Genomic DNA, 23,055 nt, shown 5'->3' with positions numbered 1-23,055 from the left:
TAACCAAAAGTCTGAATGGAGAAAATCCCAGGATGGTACAGTGTCTCTTTCCATCTTTCTGATGGGTCATCCTCAGTCTCCCTTCAAGTCACTAGATGGTTGGGCAGCTCCAAGCATTATACGTCATATGGCAGTGTTACAAGCAAGCAAGAAAAAGCAAAAGAGATCTTCCATCTTTTCCCAGAAGCTCTGAGCTGACTATACTTTCCTCTCATTGGCAGGAACTGTCACAAACCCATCCCAGATCAATCTTTGGAAAGGAAAATGGGATAATTGGCTTAGAGTACCACTTTTGTCCCTGGGGCTAGGTAGATTGGTCCCAACTTTAAGTAAGAAAGAAAGTAAAATGGCCTTTGGTAGGCCACTAATAATATTTGCCATTAGATCATACTTATTTGATTCCTTCCACCTGTTTTAAACTTTTGGTAGTGTTTCTCACACTGAGGGTTTTTTTTAAGATTGTTTTTTATTTTGACTCATAACATTTTGGAGTTCAAAGGAACTTAGGTCATTTAGTTCAGGGCTTTTCAAAGTTTTATTTTTATTTCAGACTTGTAACCCATCAAACAAATGTAAATAAACAGAAGAGTTTAAAAATGAGCTGGTGGAAGTGAGCCCCTGCCCCTCCTTCCCCTCCACAGAGAAGGTGGGACCTCATCAGCCAATGGCCCTGAGGCCCTTCTGGAAAGCTAAAGCCCTTCAGAATGCAATTTTAAAGCCACATCTCTCCTCCAGTTCTCTAATTTTAAAGAACTGAGGTTTGGAGAGGTAAAATGATTTGAACTTGTTCTTCCACAGGTTACTTAGGATTATAGTCTAGATTTCCTGCTTCCCTAATCTCTTCATCTTTTGTCTTTATAATCCTGTAATGTAATTTTAATTTTTTTCTGTATCTACATACTAAAAAGGCCTTTCAAAATAATCTTAACAGAAGTTCTGACGTTATTTCAGTAGCCTTTTATGATCTTTTTCTAACTTCACTCTACTATTTTTGATATATAATGACATGAGCTACATGCAGTATTTCTGGGGCAAATTGTGATGTATTGTGTTGTTGACAGCCATCTGACATTAAACCATGATACTACCTGTGCTCTAATCTTGCTAAGAGCCTCCGTTTCCTCATTTGCTAAGTTGGAGTAATTATAATATCTACCTCACTGGGGTGAAGTCCACGTGTAATACACTTACATAGCCCCCAGCACATAGACACTGCTATGTGTTTACTGTTATTTTCTCTTATTTTTCCCCCCAAATCCTCCTTGTCCATCAAAGATCCTGCAAATTGGTGGAAATGTCCTTCCCAAAGATAAAGGGTCAATGATGACTAAAACCAGAGCTTTCTATCTTATGTTTAGACTCATTTCCATAGATGCATTTTATTCACTTTACTTTCTCCCCCTCATCTATATTTGTTGTATGGTTTGCAATTTTACTTTCCATGGAAACTAAGGGTAAAAGATCAGACTCAGGGAAGGGGCAGTTTAGAGAATTAGGTCACTTGGCTAGAATCACCAATGCTTTAAATTTCACTGCTCATATCACACAATTCCAATTTACCCTTATAATTTGGTTCAGCGTTCCAGTTCCCCTTCACTTCTCCCTCATCCCTACTCCCAATCCCTGACAAATATCATCACGTATTGTCTGAATAGCTAAAATAATAAAAGACAAAAGGGAAGAGATGTTATAAATTATCTAAATGGCTGAAATACAGCTAGATAATTGTGTAATCCTGTAAATACATTACAAAATTTTCATTTGCCTCCTTCAATAAGGATAGCTTCAGAAGAATCTCCTCATAAAGTTCAACATAAATTAATTAATGAGACTTTTTATAAATATTAATATTTTCTATAATTATTAAATTAAGTATTCCATTTCTTCCTCCCAAATTAAATATACAAATACTATATAACTACAGAAAACAATCCTTATATGGAAATATCTCTTCTAGTACATCATTTAAAATCCTCACTTACATGGGCATTGGTGGTTCAGTGGTAGAATTCTCGCCTGCCACGCGGGAGGCCCGGGTTCGATTCCCGGCCAATGCAACACGGAACTTTTTACTTTCCTCATTTGTATGTCTTAGGGCCTCAAAATAAGTTCAATAATAACATCGAAAAGTTTACTTACTGCAAACAAAGCCGTATGAATCAAGGTAAATTTTCAGTTTCAGTTATACTTCGAGCCACCGAAGGGACTTTTGCGGAGCTTCACTGTTTTTCTCAGACTTCCCTTTAGAATGTTCTTTTAGATCGGGCGCCCTAGAGTACGTGAACAAAAACTGTACAAGTAATGAGATATCGTGTTCCACGATATGGAGGTAAAACAAAAACCAACAGCGGCTGTTTGGAGATGCCGGGGATTGAACCCGGGACCTCACACATGCGAAGCGCGCGCTCTACCACTGAGCTACATCCCCCAGCCGGAGAACTGTTCTCTGGTATAGCTATTCATTCGATCTTCATAGCGCTAGTTAAATTATTATAACTTTTAATAATTTATTTTGGTATCTCTGCAGTATATTTTTACCTTCCCATTCCCGTCTTTAGCTGCTTCCGTGGCGCATCGGGACCCCGCGCATGGAGGAGCCGCGTGGTGAACTAACTACTGAGCACTCTTGCCCCGAGCCTGGAGCTCCGGGAAGTTGGGGTCGGGACTCAGCCCTGCCAAGGGCTTGAGAGAAGTCCGCGCGTCCCTCCCGCTGTCTTGCGGAGAGTGGAACACTGACCGATTCCGGCCCCACCGGAGACCAGCGCACACGACGCACCGCGAGTGTTACCCGCAGCAGAGCGGTGGGACCCTCTGTGCGCACCCGAAAACCCTATGGGCTTATCTGTACAACCTCCGCTCCCGAAATAAACCCTCATTCCGGGAGAAAGACTCGTTCACACCGAATTCCCACAAATTGCGTTATGTGGGGGTTACAGCCAACTCTTGGTGATGAAAATGATTTCGCAAACGGGCTGAAACTGAAAGAAAATGACACCGCCACTCTCTTTATAACTTAAGCATATATAAATGATGACAAAGTCGGGACGAGGGGTCTGATTAAGATCGAGTTTTCTCTGTGATAGTTACACCTTGGACCCAGCTGACTGATATGATAGCAATATAAGTCACTGAGCACCTCCTTTAATGTCCTCTGAACCTGCCCTAACTACGTACTAATCGTACGCCCAGTCCCAAATGAAGAAATGTACCCGGTCCTTTTTCCTCGGAAATTGCCTCTCCCCAGTTGTTTGCGTGCTAGGCAACAGAGAGTTAACTTGCCTTCTAATGAAATGTGTGTTTGGCCCTACCCGGTGCAGTTTAAACTTGAAACCACCCCACGCAAGTGAAGGCTGGGTGGTAGAAGCCTCAGACACCGTGATGAGAGGGAGCAGGTGAGAGATTTGGTATCAGGGCAGCTGGATCAAGGTCATTTCCAGTCTACCTGTGAGGCTGACCACGACAGGTAACACGGGGAAGGCCTAGAATTTCCAGTTCCTTGGTGGCTGCAGAGCACCCTCATAAATGAAGTGGTCAGCAGGCCAAAAGCCAGAGCAGAAAGCAGAAGTTTCAAAATAACTGAATAAACTACAACTCCTAGATTAAAAAGTTACTATATTTGCTTATAGTAATTTAAGCAAATAATGGCTCATAACCAGATTTTGTTTTTCACTAGAACAAGCCACATGCTGATCTAATAATACAATACACAATGTCCAAAAAAATGAAGAAGAAAAAAAAGCCACGTCAGTGGATAGTCATTAAGGAGCCCTGCTCCAAGCCAGAATATTTCCAAACCAACCTCTGCATTACGTCGTGAGGCCCTCCAACATGAACATCTTCAGATGACTGAATCAGGAAACAGGAACAGAGCCATTTCTCCAGCCCCAAGATTTGCACCAGTGCAAATTACAACTGTGGTACTGAGTTTACTGAAAAGGAAGCATGTTCGCCTCTGGTGACCTCCCCTAGACATCCTCTTTAGGATTCCTTCCTCATGTTATGTCTTATGGTCCATCACCTGAGGCCCTGTCTTTCTGGGACTTCTTTTGCAGTCAATTCTGAAACATTAGAGCCAAAGTAGAGCCAGAAAAGCCCCCCTTTTAAATGCTGGCTCTCAATTTTGCCAGTCTAAGGCATAACTAGATGCATTTGATAAACAAAATGAAGCCAGGCTCTAAAACCAACAGAGGATGTGAAGTTGATTTACTGGCCTGGCTTACCCCAAAAGAAAGACTCAGTGGGCTTTTAGAGCCACTGTGGTTGATGGGAAAGATGAAACAGGAGGCAGCCTTTGGGATTAGGGGCCATTTCAGGAAAACTTCTTGGGTCGCATCGATTCTGTATGCATATAAGACCGCTCCAGTTCTGCTCACAGATGAAGAGAGAGGCTGACCTAATGTCCAAAATTATGGAGTATTAAAAATTCCAGTTCTGATAGTTGCTGGAGGGAAGTGGGGTAGTGGAGGGGCAGGTAAGGGGATTCGGAAGTACAAACTTGCCGTTATAAAAATAAGTCATGGCTACATAAGATACAGCATAGGGAGGAGAGTCAACAACATCGTAAAAACTATGTACAGTGACAGATGGTTACTACACTTGTGATGATCACTTTGTCAGGTATATAAGTGTTGAATCACCATGTTGTACAACTGAAACTAATATAATATTATTATGGCAATTATAATTAAAAACAAAATTTAAAAAAATCCAGTCCTATGTTCTACCCTCCTCACATCTGTTTGTTGTGGAAAAATTTCCCACATTGTCAGTCTCTTTCTCTGTCACACACATCACATACACTAACAAAGATTGACCTTAAACCCCCACTTTGAGGCAGGTGACGTTTATCTTTGGCACTGCTTCCACATTACCTTTCACATGCTTTATACCATTCTTGGCACAATTTGTCCAGCAGGTATAGAGCACCTTTTCCTTAGAGCTGGCTCTGAGCTAAGGTATTTATTCCCAGTCTAAGCGGTAGTTCCTACTCCTCACTGCACACTAGTATTACTGGCAGAGCCTTTGAAAATGGCTGATGCTTGCTTGAGCTCAACCCCCAAAAATTAAATCAGAAGCTCTAGGAGTGGGTTCAGGTATCAATATCGTGGTTTTTTTTTTTTTTTTTTCAGTTGGTTTATTTAAAAAAAAAAAGATTTTTATTAAAATATCATTAACCTGCAATACTGTATTAGTTTCAAAGTATACATCATAGTTATTTAACATCAATATCTTTTTAAACTCTCAGTTTATTCCAATATCCAGCTTGAAGGCTATTTGCATGTCAAGAGCTGTCTAGTGATGGTTGTTAACTAAACTTATTGTGTTAATCACTTCACAATATAAACATACATCAAATGATTATGTTGTACACCTAAACTAATACAATGTCTTATGTCAGTCATATCTCAATAAAACTGTTAGAAAGGCTCAAGAAGAGACTAGGAAGGGGATGGGAGGAGAGCAATGTGCAGTTGGTACCTGCAATTGCCCAGTGCTTGTGGCTTCCTGGATGAAAAAGGACTAGATTGCTTTACTCAACTCTTAAAGAAACAGGCAGTTCTTTGAAATACATTATTTTACTCCTCAGGGTCATAACTGTTAGTAATTCTTCATCATCACAGTTAATTATCATTAATAACAACCTGAGGGCCAAATAAGCTACTGGTTACATTTAACTCAGAGAAAGTTAATAAACATTACTCTTCTCAATAAGTACCCTAAAGTAAAAAATTATAGTGATCATAATTTGCATTTAGAATTAGAAGTATTTATTGAAGAGTAAATTACATCCTATTTGGAAAGATACAAATTCTATCATTAGATTCTGGTTACAAACAGATGGAAACAGAAGAAGGTATACATATGTAAGATGTCATTTAAGAGAGATGATACAAAATCCCATATTTCTGGAAACTACCAATGGTCAGTCAGTTTAGAAAAGAAGGAAAAAAATATCCATCTGTATGGGCTATGAAAGATTTTTCCAAATTTAGATGATCTGCTCAATGGTAAGAGTTTCTGTAGTCTTATAGTTCTGACCCATTCACAAAAGCTGCAAATAGGATACATATTTTCTTATGGTGGTCTCTAACTAGGCCTTATTTTACCAACTAGCTAGCCCCCTTGAGATTAGGTATTACATGTTATTCTATATGAATTCCGCATAGCACTAAGCACTCACTGAGTTCTCTATAGGCATATAATTAATGCATGGTGGTTTATAATTTCAAGTGGGAAATTAGTTTTAAAATATGAAACCAGTAGCTTTTTTAGTATATGTGCTGCCGAAGCGAGCACAACCAGTAGCTTTTTAAAAGGTAACTGGGCATAAGGAATTCTATTGGGATGAAGTATTCTAAAGGATATTCTAAAACTGGATTATGGTGATGTTTTCACAACTCAGTAAAATTATCAAAAAGTATTTAATTACACAGTTAAAGTGGATGAATTTTCTATGTAAATTATACTTCAAGTTTTTAAAAGGGGGTATGTAAGGGAAGAAAATGTGTTAACAATGGAATGGAATTAATGTGACAGTGAAAGTTTACACATACAGACTGGACAGCATAACTGATCTGAAAAAGAAAAAACATGATAACACGAAAGAGGGAGAGCGGAGGATGAAAGACAATGGTTTGTGAAGGTAGAAGAAAAGCAAACAACAGCTGTTAGGGAAACTACTGTATCTAATAACTGTTATAAGGGTAGAGAGTACAAACTGTATGTTGGGTGTTTAACGAAGCACAGGGGAACACAGATAAATTGTAATACAACCTGGTACATTTTATAATGGGCATTGCATGGAGTATTAAAGGAAGATAACAACACTCAAGAACATTTTAACTTGCCCGAGTTCATATAGGTAGAGATGTTGAAAGCAGAAGTCAAACCAAATTGATCTCGGCCTTAAATCTGAACCCCTAGGCTGTATGATTAATGTAAGTCTGAAGAAATGCTGTTAAAACCTGTGCCGCATGCTGTCGCTTGTCCCCAATATCTGTTCTCCCTTCTATGATAATATATCTTCTGACTTTCCGTTGGACACAGGAACAGTGACATTTCCTACCCTCCCAAACAGCAGTGTGAAGGAAAAGGACATCTTCCTTTAAGGACACGAGCAAGAGCAGTGAACATCCCTTCTTCTTACATCCCGTTGGCCAGAACTTACTCTCGTGGCTAAACCTAGCTACTAAGGGAGGGTTGAAGAAAAGTCAGGGTTGACACTTGAAGAGAAAGGTCACACCTGGGTAGGTGGGAGCAGCTTGGGTCCCAAGCAGCTGTGCAGCCACATACCAGCCCTAAGCTGTCTGCATCTGGATTTTCTGAGAGAAATAAACTTTCTTCATGTTTAAGCCACTTCATTTGGGATCTCTCCCACAAAATAACCTAAATTCTAATTAATAAAAAGAATTGTTCTTTCTAGGACACAGGGAACCATATAGACATATGTTGTTTGTGCGGCCCAAACAGACATACTTTTATTGTCAGTTTTATGACAATAGGCTGAGGCTCTCTCGGCCCTGCCAATGAGGTTAGGCTCAGACAGGTTGAATGGCAGCCAGTGGTTTTCTTCACTAATTCTAGGTAAAGAAAGGATATAGAATGTTCTTGCTTGTTTATCACCAAAACAGAAAAGGAGATAAAGGCAATTGCACCCTAAGGAGATACTCTGTCTCAATCGTTCCTCTGTATTTTAACTATCTTTAACTGATTAGAGGCATATTAAGAGGAAATAGGCAGCCATACCTTTTCCCTTGGATTTAGAGGTTTATCTCCCAAAGATTGTACTTCAGGAGGCTCCCCTCCAATTATATGCTTTTGTTATTATGTTACAAACTCCTTAAAAAGTGAGAAACAGATATCAATGTTAACTGGTATTCCAAATGCTCATTTCTTGTCCCTCTTGACTAACAAAAAAGAGCCAGCTACGACATTACTCTTATCCTCACTCAGGAAACTAAGAGTTTTGCACTGATGTACAAAAAGGCAGACGATAATAAAAATGCCTCTACACTTAAGAGCATTTAGATAAACGTGCGGAAACCCAGAAAAAAAACTATAGCTCTCCAAATATATATGTATATATTTGCATATATATGTACATATTTGCATATGTATAATAATAATATATAATAATATATACATGCGTTAAAAACTCTACATCTTTAGTAATATAAATAATTTCTAATATCAATTTACTAAATATTGATTGACTTATGGATACACAGGAAATACAGATTAGGAGAGAAGGAGGTGTCTAAGGTGATTCCCAGCGCTCTGGCTTGAACAGTTATGTGTGGTGTCATTTAATGAAGCAAAAAACATTGGAAGGAGAGTGAGCTTTGTAGATGATCATTAATTCTATCTTTATTTTTTTCAATTTGGGGTGGCTATATCTCTCCAAAGGGAGATCTTAAGTAGATACTTAGATGATAGATTTGGAGACAAGAAGAGAGGTTTCACATTGAAATAAATACACATACTTGAGAAACATTGGTGCAGAGAAAATAAAGGCATGGGACTATTTAGGGAGAGAGCAGAGAATGAGACAAGAACTGAAAGTCTAGCTTTGAAGAACTCTAACATTTAAAGACTGAGAAAGGAGAATGAAAAGGAACAGCCAAGGAGACAGGAGGAAAATCAGAAGAATAAGGTTTCAGGGATCCCAATGGAAAAGAATGTTTCAAAGGGGAGAAGAGTTTTAAAATAGTGGCATCTGATCCTACTGAATGGGAAAAGATATTTGCCAATGATATATCTGATAAGGGGTTAATATCACAAATTTATAAAAAAAACTCACTCAACTCAACTCCAAAAAAACAAACAACCCAATTAAAAAATGGGCAGAGGACATGAAGAGACATTTTTCTAAAAAGGACATACAGATGGCCAACAGACATATAAAGAAATGCTCAACCTCACTAACCATCAGAGAAATGCAAATAAAAACCACAATGAGATACCACCTGACCCCAGTCAAGATGGCTATCATCAATAAATCAACAAACAACAAGAGCTGGCGCAGATGTGGAGAAAAGGGAACGCTTGTGCACTGTTGGTGGGAATGCAGATTGGTGCAGCCACTATGGAAAACAGTATGGAGGTATCTCAAAAATCTGAAAATGGAATTACCTTATGATCCAGCAATCCCACTCCTAGGTATCTATCCGGAGAAATCCAAAACGCCAATTCAAAAATCTTTATGCACTCCTATGTTTATTGCATCACTATACACAATAGCCAAGACATGGAAACAACCGAAATGCCCATCGGTAGATGACTGGATTAAGAAACTGTGGTACATTTATACAATGGAGTATTACACAGCCATAAAGAAGAGGAAATATTACCATTTGCAACAACATGGATGGACCTAGAGAACATTATGTTAAGTGAAATAAGTCAGACAGAGAAAGACAAATACCATATGATCTCACTTATATGAGGAATCTAAAGACAAGAATAAGTGAATAAACTAATCAGAAACAGTTTTGGAGACATAGAGGAAAAAGTGAGGGTTGCTAGAGGGGCGGGGGGGTGGGGGTAAGGGGGAAGGTGAGAGGTTTAGAAAATAGTCGGTAACCACAAGATGGCCACGGGGTTTTGAAAATTAATTTGGGGGACGTAATCAATAAAGTAAAGATTTTGTAGGGTATCCGATGGAAATGTGTCCCATTTGGGAGACCACCTCAGGGATGATGTAGATGCCTGATCTCTGCACGGTACACCTGAGGCTGAACAATAATGAATGCCAATTATAATTTTATATATATATATATATATATGTATATATGTATATGTATATATTTGTATGTATATGGTTGCAGGAAGCGGAGTACAGCATTAGGAATGGAGAGAGTGGAGATGTGATGGCTGTGTGCGATGTCAGAGGGATAGTGAATGGGGGGAGGGGGGTTCACACGGTATGAGGGATATAAATGATAAACGTCTAAGTTTTGCTTTGTCTTGTGCACCTGAAACTAATAAAATTATATTTAAAAATATATATATACTGGCATCTGAAAAATGAGGTCAGATAGCTACAGTTTAAAATGTCCATTAAATTTAGTTACAGGGAGGTCACTGTTTAACTTTAATAAGTTATTTCACTACAAAATTAAATGTTAATTCTTCTAATACTTATATATGCTATACAACTCACAGTTAGTCTCTCTTGGAAGTTTTCCTAGGTTTCTTCTAGTGAAAAAGCTATTTCATGCTCTTTGCCTTTTTTATTCCTATATCAAAGCAACATTTTTTTTTCTTTGAAACAAACTCATCTGGAAATTACTGAGATCCAAGGAAACCAAGACAAAAACAAGAAAAAAATACCATTGAATCACAGGAGAATTTGCAAATAGTAAAGTTTCTCTTTTTTCTTTCTTTTCTGATACTCAAAAAGATTACATTTATTAATTTACTCATATATGTACTCAGTGAACGTCTATTGATCACCTACCATATACTAGGCACTCTGTTTCGAGCTGGGGATAAAAAAGTGACAAAGGTAGTTCCTGCTCTGTACTTTGGGTAAAGGAGGGAAGGTAACTAAATATAAAGAAAGCGTCAACAGTGCAATAAAGGCCATGGCAGAAGAAACTAAGAGCTCCATGTGAGCACACAAAAGGAACACATAATCCAGGCCAAGGGCATCAGGGAAGGTTTCTGCAGAGACTTGAAATATGAGCAGCAGTTAGCCTATTGAGGATGAATGGGGGCAAGGAGGATGAAGAAGAGCATTCTACGTAGAAGGAAGAGAATATGCAGTGAACTAGAAGCCAAGAAGATCAAAGTGGCTGTAAGGACCAAAACTAAATGTAGTGGGGCGTGTGCCCTGTACTGTGTAATATGAAAAGGAAGAGCTGAGGCTGGAAAGTAGGCACGGTCCAGTTTATGCAGAGCCTTATAAGTATCATAAAAGCTTACAGATCTGTGAGAAACCATACAGAGTTCTACGGAAGAAAACAACATGAGATTTTATTTTTAGAAAAATCATTCTGGCTGTAGTATATAGAACATATGGGAGGGGGCCCCAACAGGAAACAAGAAAACCACTGGAAGCTGCCTCCTGGCATCCAGCGAGAATTGATGGAATCAGGCAATAGATGGTGACCTAGGGCTGCACTGTCCAATATGGTAGCCACTAGGGAAGTGTCTCTTCAGGTGTGGTTAATCCAAATTGAGAAGGTCAATATCTCATTCATAACTTTTATCATGACTACATATTGAAATCACATTTTTAAATATATTAAACAGAATAGTGTTAAAATTAATTTCATTTTTTCTTTTTACTTTTTTGTGATTACACATATGGCTCACATTTTTTTTTATTGGACAACGCTGATTTAAAGCCTTTGCATTGGAAATGGAAAAAACTGAATGAATAAAGAGATACTGAGGAAATGGATTTGGCAGGATGGGCATGTTAATTGGATGTAAGGGATAAGGGAAAGGAAAGAATAATAGATGCTTCTGACTTGAGCATCCAAGTGAAAGAATGCTAGATCTAAGAGCTCCTAGGGGTAAAAAGAGCTTATTTTTGTTTTGTTTTTATTTTTAGATGATTCAGTATGTTTGAATGAAAATATGAAGGAGTCAGAAGAGAGAGAGAGACAATAAAGATATGTGAAAATTCCTTAAGTGTCTCTCCCTTGTACTCAAGGGAGTACATTTAACATTATTGCAGCAAAAGAAAAGCAAGAAGGGATGGGTTCTGGCATACAGTTAATTTTATAGATTTGGTGATAATAAATTGAGGACTTTCTCATTTAAAAAGAGCTTCTATTTTCTCTGCAAAGAGGAGAGCTCATCTAGTTGGTCTCATGCCAAGTTAATATGTTTAAAGATTTGATGAAAGTGGAAGAACTTGAAAGGAGCTGGACAAATTTCCAGGCAGCACTGAGACCCGGATGAGATTGGTGAGAGGAATGTAGAGAACCACTGGTCCAGCAGTAGGGACACAGAAAGACGGATGCCAGATTGCCTGAATTTTGTCAGGTGCCTGTGGCAAAAAGATAACGGGTCCAGAACTTTTAGAAATTGACAAAGGTATGACTGAAGAGATGAACATAGAATCTAAGATTTTCCTGAAACAAACTAGAGAGGAATGGGTTGACCAGATGCTTGATGAATTCCTTGAGGTCAAATGAGAGAGCTATGATCAGTGGGATCTTTGGGGTAAATATTTCAAAGGTGGGGAAGTTCACAGTGATGACATCACCCTAGAGGTGGGTATCTAAAGTAGAACGGAGGTGAACGTTAATAAAGATGAGATGATCAAGGAACTGAAAGCCTTGAGATATTCACAGGGACATTCATTTACCTCAGGAAGACAGTGGGGTCTGGGTGGAGCAGGCAGTGAGCCAGATGCCTGTCTTTAAGGAATGGGGATGGGGAGGGTTGTGCCAGGAGGGAAGTCAGTTTAGAGCATAGTAATTATCCAATAAATGTGAGTTTCTTTTAACAGTTCACATACAAATCAATAAGAGATTCTATTTTGTAATTTCACATTAGAATAATATACCGTCCTTCTTTCCATGAACACATGGAGACACACTCTCTTTCAACACACACAGACACACACTCACGTATGCTCCCACGGCTGATATACATTAATTCAGTTTTTTAGACAAAAACTGTTACAGAGAATGGGGAGGAAATATATTAAATTGTGCATTTTCTTTTTGTGGTGCAGGTAGAAAAAAGATGTAGAGTTTCTTAGCATCATTAACAATAGAAACTTCATAAATGTGCTCAAACAATAGCTTCTAAAGGTTAGGGGCAAGCCATGCTGATACATGCTGAAGAAGCATTTTTAAAGACAGATTTTTATGGTGAAAAGAGTGCTGAACTAGGAGTCAGAAGACCTGGTATCCAAGCATATTGGTGAATTATCAGTTAGGTGTTTGGGCACCACATTTAACCTTGCTTAATACCTACCTTGCCATCTTTAGAAGCAGGTGGCTTTTACAGTTCCTACAACTCAACAGGATCTTTGTGAGGACTTAGTAAGAAAATATACAAGAATTTCCTTTGTGGTTTGTTCAAGGCTCATGTTACCTGAGAGGCCCTGAACTAGTTTCAGTAAAAATTTATCATGGTTCTTACAATACTAACAATATTCACATTCATAATGGGGAATTAGACATTCAATCAAATTTATGATTTCTGAAAGATGGCTACTTATTTATTGATTATTCTGAACGTTTGTGTGATTTCTTTTCTTCTTTAGGGAAAATACCAAAATACATCATCTCTTTTAGATTTCCTTAGAAGCTTGAACCTTGGGCCATCTTATCAGAATCATCTGAGATGTTTGTTTAAAATACAACTGCTTGGATGTTTACTACACTCCATTTTGTATATCAGGGATATTAAAGTATCCCTGATATACAAATTGCCTAAATTCACATAACTAATAGACATATGCATGAATCACCAGGGGTTTTTAAAAAACGTAATGTTCTGCCATTCTGATTTATTTTATCTAGGATGGGATAAAGCAATGATATTTAAAAAAAAAAATCCTCAGATGATTCTAATATGCAGCCACAGCTGAGATCCTCTTTTATAGATGGAGGATCTGAAATCCTAACTCAGCTTTCTGGTTTTCAAGCCCACACAGTTCTAACTTCCTTTCTCTGTTATTATGGTGAGCTGATGCATACTCTTATTCACTCAACATTAGGCATAATAAAGAGGGGAAAGTTTTTTTATTTAAAATAATCAATAAATATATTTTTAGATGATCTGCTAAAAAAAAAAAAAAAAGCCACCTAGAGACTCCACCCTCTAATCTGAGACTTGAGAACGTGTATCTTATTTGGCTCCGGACATACGCTAAAAATTTTTATAACAACTTTGTTTCTATCTAATTTACATACCATATAATTTACCCATTTAAAGTGTACAGTCCATCAGTCGATGGTACATTCACAAAATTATGCAGCCATCACCATAAAATTTGAGATCTCTTGGGTTAGGGAAAAGTTTTATGGAGGTTGAGGCTGCTCGTTGATTAATACATATAGAATCCCATCTCAACCCCAAGTATAAAGATAGATGAAAGACAAAATCATCGTATACCACCAGACTAGTCTGCTTCTGAGCACTGAGGGCTTTCTACTAAACGAATTTTCTCCATTTTACACAAGGGTTAGGAGATAATAGAGATAATTCAATTGTTGTATGGCCAAAGGAATGTGGGATTTTTCCCTCTCCTTGAAAATTTGTAAGCCTTGGTCTCTTTTCCCAGCCTGTGGACCAGAAAGAAATTGTAAGGGGGAAAGAATCACCATTAGGCCAAGTTTCTCTTCTACTCTTAAGTCCTGCTTTCTGATCTAAAGGTCTTTTTCTTTTCTTAAGAATTCAGGATCAATGCAACTTCCTAATATCTTTAGACAGAGCATGTTTTTAATAGCTTATTGACATTTTCAGTTTGTCAGCTTCCAGAACTCAGTTGTTGACTCAGTTCCATCTCTGTTTAATTACAGGGGAAAGACTTTTAAACAAAAACACTTCATTGTTCCCATAAATGGTAACATAAATGGTAAGCTGTGAGGCTGAAACACCCAAGACTTTAGAAAAAGTCACAACTCTAGGCTCATGCTTTAGATATTTTGCAAAGTGCTTTTCTTATTTTAAGAGAAGAAAAATGTTCTGGAGAAGCATATTGAGGAAGCTAGGTAAGTTTCTTTTCTGGTTTTCGCAGAGGTTTTCTTATTTATTTTACAGTGTGGTAAATTTCACTTATGAGTATTATATATATTATTATATGTATTACATATATATATATATATATATATATATATATATATATATATATATATATATATATATACACACATATATATATATATACACACATGTATGCATGATATAAACACATGCACAAACCCCCGGCCTCCCTTCTTTTCTGTTGGAATTCTAGGGAAGTCATATGGACAACATCTGAGTTTGAATATGAGGATAAAAAACAAAACAAAACAACATAAACTCAGAGAGAGTTTAGACCAATCTTCCCTTTTTATAGATGAGAAAACTAAGGGTCAGAGAGATGTGGTAACTTTGAACTAGAACACACTTTCTTACTTTCCTTAGAGTAGGTGGTTACACCTTTAGCAGAAGTAACCTTGAATTAAATTTAAGAACACAATTAAAAATGATTTTCAGGGTGAAACCCTAAAAGCTTTAATGAAGTAAGTCCTAGTCTCTTGTCAATAGCCAAGTACTATATTTTCAAGATCATGTCATTAAAATGAAAACAGTGTAAGTTATGTTTTAAAATTGGTTACTTTCCATGATGTCAAAATAAAAGCAGAGAGCAAGTTGTGTTTTAAAGTTGGTTATTTTCCTCTGCTGTATGGAAAGATTGCCAATTCAGTATAAAGCTCAGCTCAAACTATCTATGAATTGTTTCCAAATTCCAGAGACCTCTGCCTGGGAATACATTTCAAACCGCTAGTAATATTGCCACATATAGATCCCACCTTGGTTTAAAGCATAGGCCCCCCACAACATTACCCGTGTTTATATGTCATGCAGCAGCCCCTAGTTCCAGGAAATACTTTGTCATCGTGCACTTGACAATTTTTGGTTGCCATCAAACACGTCACAAACTTAACACTCAGCTTTCCCAGTCATTCTTTCCAGGGACCCAACTCACCTCTTTCTGTTTGGGTTTCCATGCTGACATTTAGAAAAACAACAGTCACTCAACTCATAAAGTCCTTTCTCTATGTTCGTACTAATTTTCTTATTGACTTTCTCATAAAAGCTCCAAAACAGTTGAAGGATTTTTTTTCCCCTTCTTCTTCTTCTTCTTCTTTTTTTTTTTTTTGCAAGATTAAGCTTCCAACTTGTATTTTTTAAGTGCTTCCAAATTTTTTCTTAACATATGTTGCACGAAGTCTGTCCTATTAACAGAACCCACTCCTCTTCCAAATAGTATAAAATCCAAAGATTTAGCCTTTCAGAGAGCATTTCTAGGTGGTACCACTAATTTGAGCTTCGTGCATAGCTCAAATCAATTTGTTTAGATTAGGTTATCTCATGTCTCTTGTCTATAATTATCAAAGATTCTGAGTTCATATCCATTTCTGGAACACTCTATTTGATGTTGCATTTGGATGGGGTCACATTTCTTTGTACTCATGAGGGCAGTGAAAGATTTTTTTTTTTTTAAATGAACACAGCAGTATAATGTTTGATCCTAACATTTTTGAACAGCTCTCTTTTGCTTCCTCCTTCCACTCAGGAAACTGTTTCAAATCATAGGATTTGATAAATATCTATAGCAAATTAAGATTTTAAAGAGGCATTATTGTGTGTGACTAAGCACTTTGATGCTGGAATCAGATTGCCTGGAATTGGATTTTAGTTCTGCTACTTCCTACCTGTGCAATCTTGAGAGAGTTGCTGTCTTTTCTGTGCCTCAGTTTCTAAATAGGAATAACAGAACCTAAATGGAAATTGAGACTGTGCCATTGACACTGTATTATAGAAATAATAAATGTTAGCTATTTCTATGTCACTGCATTACATAGAATAAAATATATAGGTCAGTTACCAGGAATACAGATACCATAGAGTTTGGAGGCATAGAGTTTTGTACCCCTGGGATACATAAACAGGATAATTCTGGGAGGGATTTGAGAAAAGTTCCTTATTTTATTGTTTTATTTATTGTCTTGAAGAATTGTATTTATTGCCTTGAATTTCAACTTGCATCATAAAGGAATAATCCTATAGTAGGAGGTTTCTAAGGACTCTTCCATGACTGTTATTTGTGGTTTTATTCAGTGCTGATATTCATTTCATGATGTGGTTAGGATTTGTATGAAACTTTTTCCAAATGACTTTGATTAATCTGAGCATCATGATCTTGGACAAAAGTATCAGAGAACACTGGAGAAGTCTGCAGGAGGGCAATCCGAGAGAAGGCAGGAGGGCTGCTACTCCCACCCATCAGGAAGGCTGCTCCTAACCTAACCAGATCTTTCAGATTCATGGTAAGGCCAGAGGGTGAAACCAACATTTAGAGTATATTATAATTTAGGATGTTTAACTTGATTTACCTTGTTTTGGTTGGGTAAAGGCAATGACCCAGTCATTACACTACTAGTTTGTGCTTACACGTCTGCTTGGCGGTTGTTGAAATACTCAAGCTATTCACAGGGCTTTACTTGCTCATTAAAGAAATAGTCAGAGAACATGATTAAAAAATTCTCCATTGCAGAATGGAGATTAAATGGATTACAGTCTTCAATGGGGATAAAATATAGTACAGTTCACTATACAGGTGTATGTCCTGAGGGTGTGAAGTAAACAATGATGTCCCTAAAAATGTAGTGCCTAAGTAATGATGAAGACTCTCTTGGGCTATATGAATTCCAATTTTTTATGTTCTGTACCAAGGAATTTAGCAATTCATTGCTCTAGTCCTGCCATCTAGGTAAATCTCAACTATCTGAGCAGGTTTCAGGATTTGCATTTCCTTCTCATCTCCTTCAGCATTTGCACTCTATCAGGTTGTTCATTCAACTATATTACAGCTTCACAAGTGTCTTATCCTTGACCTCAAATCTCAAGATGTCAAACATACTGTTGGCAGTGCCCTGGGTGGCGTGGACAATGGACTTCCCAGGGGCAAATATCTTGTGTCTGTTCAATTCCAGGTGATGCTTCCAGTTGGAATGTTCACAACTAAAGCCAGAAGTCAAACCATCTGCTCTGGAAGGCCCAGAGGAGCATGCAGTCATGGGAAGAAGGCCATTGAGATTCCTAGCTTAAATGTACTCTTTGGTATAAATTTACACAAGCCACAGTTCACCCAAACTCTGCCAATTGTTGGATCTGACCCTGAAAATATAGAAATAGATGATGCCAGATCTACTCTTTAAGGACTGCATAGCCCATAAAAATGGTACTCTTACTCAACAGGGTTAGGAGGAAAAACAAAGCAGTAACTGTAATTTGAAAAGAGGACTTCTCTAAATGGAAAACAAAAAAGGTTTTTGAGACAACCAAGATAGCACAGCAGGTAAATGCTACTAATTACAAAATTACAACTAATCTACAAAACAACCATTATTGAGAATCACTTAAAATCAAGCTGAACTGAAGCTTTTCAACTAAGGACATGCAGAAGAAGCTACCTCCAGACTGGTAGGAAGGTCAGAAACACGGAACGAGCTGGTCCCATACCCATGTGTGACCATTAAAGATCTGGAGGGCTATTTTGGCTGTGGGGGTCCCCCCCCATCCCCTAAAGGAGCAAGAGATACCAGCCCCAACCCAGCCCAGGGTTCCAGTGGTGGGGAGAGAAGTCGCCATAATTTTTGGTTGTGAAAAATAGCAGAAATTATAACTGAATGAGACTGAGTGCAGCTGCACTCACAGGCACTTCTATTAAAGGGACTGCACATGGACTTACCCACCAATGAAATCCCTTGCTCTGAGCTCCAGCACTGGTACAGCAGCTGGAAAGATAGCAGGGACAAATGGTAGGGAATTGAGTTGTTTGGTTTGGGACAGAGGCTGGAGATGCAGCTTTCTCCTGGATAGAGGAGATGGCAGAGGCCATTGTTTCTTTCTTGAGTCCTTCCCTTTCCTGGAAGACGAACACAGGCGGCTGTCATTTCTGAATCTCCCCTGTTCGTTTGCCCCACCCTGGTGATTTGAGATCTGGCCCCGCCCAACTTTTCCGCATACCCAGGCTGCTTTCAGTTTCTTTCTCATGCAGACCACCTGCCTTGGCTCAAGCTGCATTTTCCTAGGGTCTCTCAAAGGTTTGTGGAACCCAGATAAGCAGCATCTGACATGAGCATGTCTTGCATCTCTGGCTGAACAGCCCTAAGCCAGCACTAGTGGCAGCCAGCCTTGGTTCATAGCTTGGCCTCTAAAAGGCACTTCCAAGCACAGCACAGGTGGCAGACTTCTGCAGATTTCTTTCTGGCTCTTGCTAGGTGGCCCCGGGTGGGGCACAGGCTGTGGCAGAAGTAGATCTACAGTGGATCCCCTCCAAGGTGGTCCTGGGGCTGGTGCCCCCAGTGGCCAGCTTCAAAATGAGCTGGAGCATCACCCAGCCACCTCCAAGTGCAACATACCCAACAGGTGGATTTGGCAGGCACCAGAGTCCTGCTGAGGCAGATCCTGCTCTATAGGATCAGCCCCTGCACAACAACCATTCCAATGTAGTCAAGCCAGTCCTTACAACAAGTGAGCCCAAGGGTCAGTCCCTCACACTGATGTGATTATCAACCAAGGCTCAACTACAAGAGGAGGGCACACACAACCCACTCAAGGGATGCACCAGGAGTACGTGGCTCAGGTGACCAGAAAGACTGCACCTCTGAACTCCACAGTACACCTACTACATAAGGCAACTCTACTAAGACCGGAAGATATAGCAGCCCTATCTAATACATAGAAACAAACACAGGGAGACAGCCAAAATGGGGAGACAAAGAAACATGTCCCAAATGAAAGAACAGAACAAAGCTTCAGAAAAAGAACTAAGCGAAATGGAGATAAGCAATATATCAGATGCACAGTTCCAAACACCGGTTATAAGAGTGCTCAATGATCTCATAAAAATGGAGATGGAAACCATGAAAAAGAAGCAGTCAGAAATAAAGGATACAATAATGGAAATAAAGAATATATTACAGGGCATCAATAGTAGATTAGATGAAGCAGAGAATCCAACCAGCTGTGTAGAAAATAAGGTAGCAGAAAACACCCAACCAGAACAGCATTAAGAATCCAAAAAATTGAGGAGAGTTTAAGGGGCCTCGAGGACAATATCAAGCGTGCCAACTTTTGTATTATAGGGGTACCAGAAGGAGAAAAGGAAGCATGGAATTGAAAACCTATTTGAGGAAATAATGACAGGAAACTTCCCTAACATGGTGAAGGAAATGGACATACAAGCCCAGGCAGCACAGTGAGTCCCAAACAAGATAAATTCAAAGAGACCCATACTAAGACACATCATAATTAAAATGCCAAAGGTTAAAAACAAAGAATCTTAAAAGCAGCAAGAGAAAAGCAGTCCGTTACCTACAAGAGAGCTCCCATAAGACTGTCAACTGATTTCTCAACAGAAACTTTGCAGGCAAGAAGAGAGTGGCAGGAAATATTCCAAGTGATGAATCTACCCAGCAAGCTTGTCATGTAGAATTGAAGGACAGGTAAGGAGCTTCTCAGACAAGAAAAACCTGAAGGAGTTCGTCACCACCAAAACAGTACTACAAGAATTCTTAGGGGGACTTCTTTAAGATTGGAGGGGGGTTAAGGACTGGTGAAAGGGGAAGGGATTAAGAAGAACAAATTGGGTGTTATACAGCAGTCATGGGAATGTAGGTGATAGAATAAGGAATATAATCAACAATATTGTACTAACTAGGTATGGTGCCAGATAGGTACTAGACCTATCATGGTGATAAAGAGGAATGAGGTTGAGGTCAGGGTGAAAAAGATGAAGGCATTAAGAAATATAAATTGATAGTTAATACAGTATGAGGAATATAATCGACAATGTTGTACAGATCATGTAAGGTGCCAGTTGGGCACTGGACTTATCAGGAGGATCACTTCATAGACTGTGTAGATGCCTGACCAATGTGCTATACACCTGAAGAGCTGAAGTAGAATTGTATTGAATGTCAACTATAACTAAATATATAGATATATATAGTCACGGGGTATAGAGTACAATGTAGGGAAGATAGTCGATAGTATTGTAACGGCTATATAAGATGTTAGAGGGGTAGTAGCTTGGGTGGTGGGTTAACACTTTATGAGGGGTTTAAATGTCTAACTATCACGTTGCTTTGTACACCTGAAACTAATAAAAAAAATTTTAAACAAAAGGTGAAAAGTTGAAATGATAATTAAATCAGATGAAAGAGTTGTTTTGCCTATAAAATGACCAAGTAGAATTGTAACAAAGTCCACTCTCTGTAATAAAAGCTAAAGCTTCACACACACACACACACACACACACACACACACACACGGGAATGTGATATGTTTATGTATATATATATATACACATACATATATCAGCTCCTACAAAAAGAGTAAATGCTAGCCTTTATAGCTTTGACATTCTGAAATACGGAGGGTGAAAGTAGTTATACAGATTTACACAGATTTTAAAGTAAGAAATTTCTAGATAATTAAGTGATTCAGCTTTTTACAGGCCTTTAATTTATAACCCCACTTGTGAATCCATGGAAAATTTGATTTAAAAATTAAGATAGCTTTTAATTAGGACAGATCATTAAGCAGGACCATCTGTATTTGATTCAAAGAACCCTTAATTAATAACATTGTTCCATATTTTACCCTAATCTCAGAAATATGTCAATATGTATGTTTAAGCAACTCAGTGTTTATTATTTTAGATTATCAATAGCATATAAACCAAAGTTCTCCACATCTATGACTTCAAGAACTGAGAAAATAGAAGCCTCAGTAGCAGCTAGTCAGGCTGTATACAACTGAACATGAAGCCACCTTCACACGCTTGCACAAACCACCTTCTCAAGACAATGGAAAAATATTGAAAGAGATTTAAAGAAAAAATAACTAAATATACTTATACTTGCATAAGCTGTCTTTCAGGCATGGGCAAAGGAAGAGACTCTGTGATATGCATTGTCTCAGAAAATGTCATAGCGTGGAGTTATAATATGGATAATTTGGAGATGATTCAAAATTAAGATTTAAAATGTAGAAGTAGTGATGTGAAAGAACCTGCATAGTTTTCTTACTTAGTCTGGACTCTTCATTAATTCAGTTGAAAATGTGATTATTGGATGAATTCTGCAGTTTTGAAATAATCTTAACCTGCAATGCTTCCCTAATCTGTTCTTTCCTCTTATTTTTTATTTACTTCTCTTTCCCATTTAGCTGAACATGGATGTTTATTTGCATATCTGTACCTTTCAATTTGTACAGAAACTCTCCATGTTTAGTGACAACATAAAATAATATCTGTTGTTCTTTAGTTTGATCACTTATTTAAAAATGATAAACAACTTCTGGTTAATGATTGCATTTGTTTATCTCTGATCTTTCCAAAAATCCCACTAGAATAAAAATAAAGAAATAAAATATGGTATAAACCCACAGGGAGAAAAATAATGTGAGAACAAATTATTAAAGAGACGAGGTCAATAAATTTGTTAGAAGGAAAGCAGATGGATGAATCCTGGGAAGGCTCAGAAATACACCAAGTATCTAAAAAGGAGGGAGTAGTAGCTGGAATTCAAAATGGAAAGATTACTAAAGGTCTGAAGAATCAATCATTAGCCTCCCACATCTCCTCAACCCACACTACCTAGCTGCACAGCTACCCACACACGAAGTCCACCACCACCTTATCTCAGGAATTAGGACCTCTTCAAGCAGGTTTCAGACTTCTGGATAAATTTCTTTTTATCTTTGGCAAGAACCAGAGATTTGTTTCCCAGATAAATTAAACCATAGGTAATCCACACTTAGAGGAACACAACACACGTAGGAGAATGGAAAGTGAGCCCCTGCAGAAAACAGGGGGGATGTATGAAATTCCTATAATATTTCAAGACATCTCAGCCCTTTTCCCTCTCTGCTTGGAGAAGTGATCTTCAGACAGGAAATTGAAATGTGTGGCAGACAGAATAGTGACCCCCTAAGGATGTCCAAGTCCTAATCCCCCAAACCAGTGAATACATTATGTTACATGGTTAAGGGGTATTAAGGTTACAGATGGAATTAAGGTTGCTAATCAGTTGACTTTAAAGTAAAAAGATTATCCTGGATTATCTGAGTGGCCCAAAGCAGTTATAGGGTTTTTTAAATATAGAAGAGGGAGACAGAAAAGTCAGTGTCAAGTGATGAGATGTGTGAAAGACCAGCCTTTGCTAATTTTGAAAACAGAAGGGGGCCACAAGCAAAGAATTGTGGTCAATCACTGGACAGTGGAAAAGGCAAGAAAATTGATTCTCCTGTAGACCCTCCAGAAACATAGCCCTAACCATAACTTTATTTCAGCCCAATAAGACC

At 38.3% G+C, this 23,055-nt stretch overlaps 2 non-coding genes across 2 annotated transcripts; one reads left to right on the top strand and one right to left on the bottom strand.

The window, feature by feature from the left end:
* Positions 1–1,986: 1,986 nt before the first annotated feature.
* On the top strand, positions 1,987–2,057 carry TRNAG-GCC (transfer RNA glycine (anticodon GCC)). Its single transcript has one exon. It is a non-coding gene; the product is annotated as a tRNA-Gly (tRNA).
* A 299-nt stretch (positions 2,058–2,356) lies between these two features.
* Positions 2,357–2,428, bottom strand: TRNAA-CGC (transfer RNA alanine (anticodon CGC)). Its single transcript has one exon. It is a non-coding gene; the product is annotated as a tRNA-Ala (tRNA).
* Between the last annotated feature and the right edge of the window lie 20,627 nt (positions 2,429–23,055).

The sequence above is a fragment of the Rhinolophus sinicus genome, linkage group LG01 (assembly GCF_036562045.2).
Source record: "Rhinolophus sinicus isolate RSC01 linkage group LG01, ASM3656204v1, whole genome shotgun sequence".
Lineage (NCBI taxonomy): Eukaryota > Metazoa > Chordata > Mammalia > Chiroptera > Rhinolophidae > Rhinolophus > Rhinolophus sinicus.
This window is presented reverse-complemented; position numbering and strand designations above follow the sequence as displayed.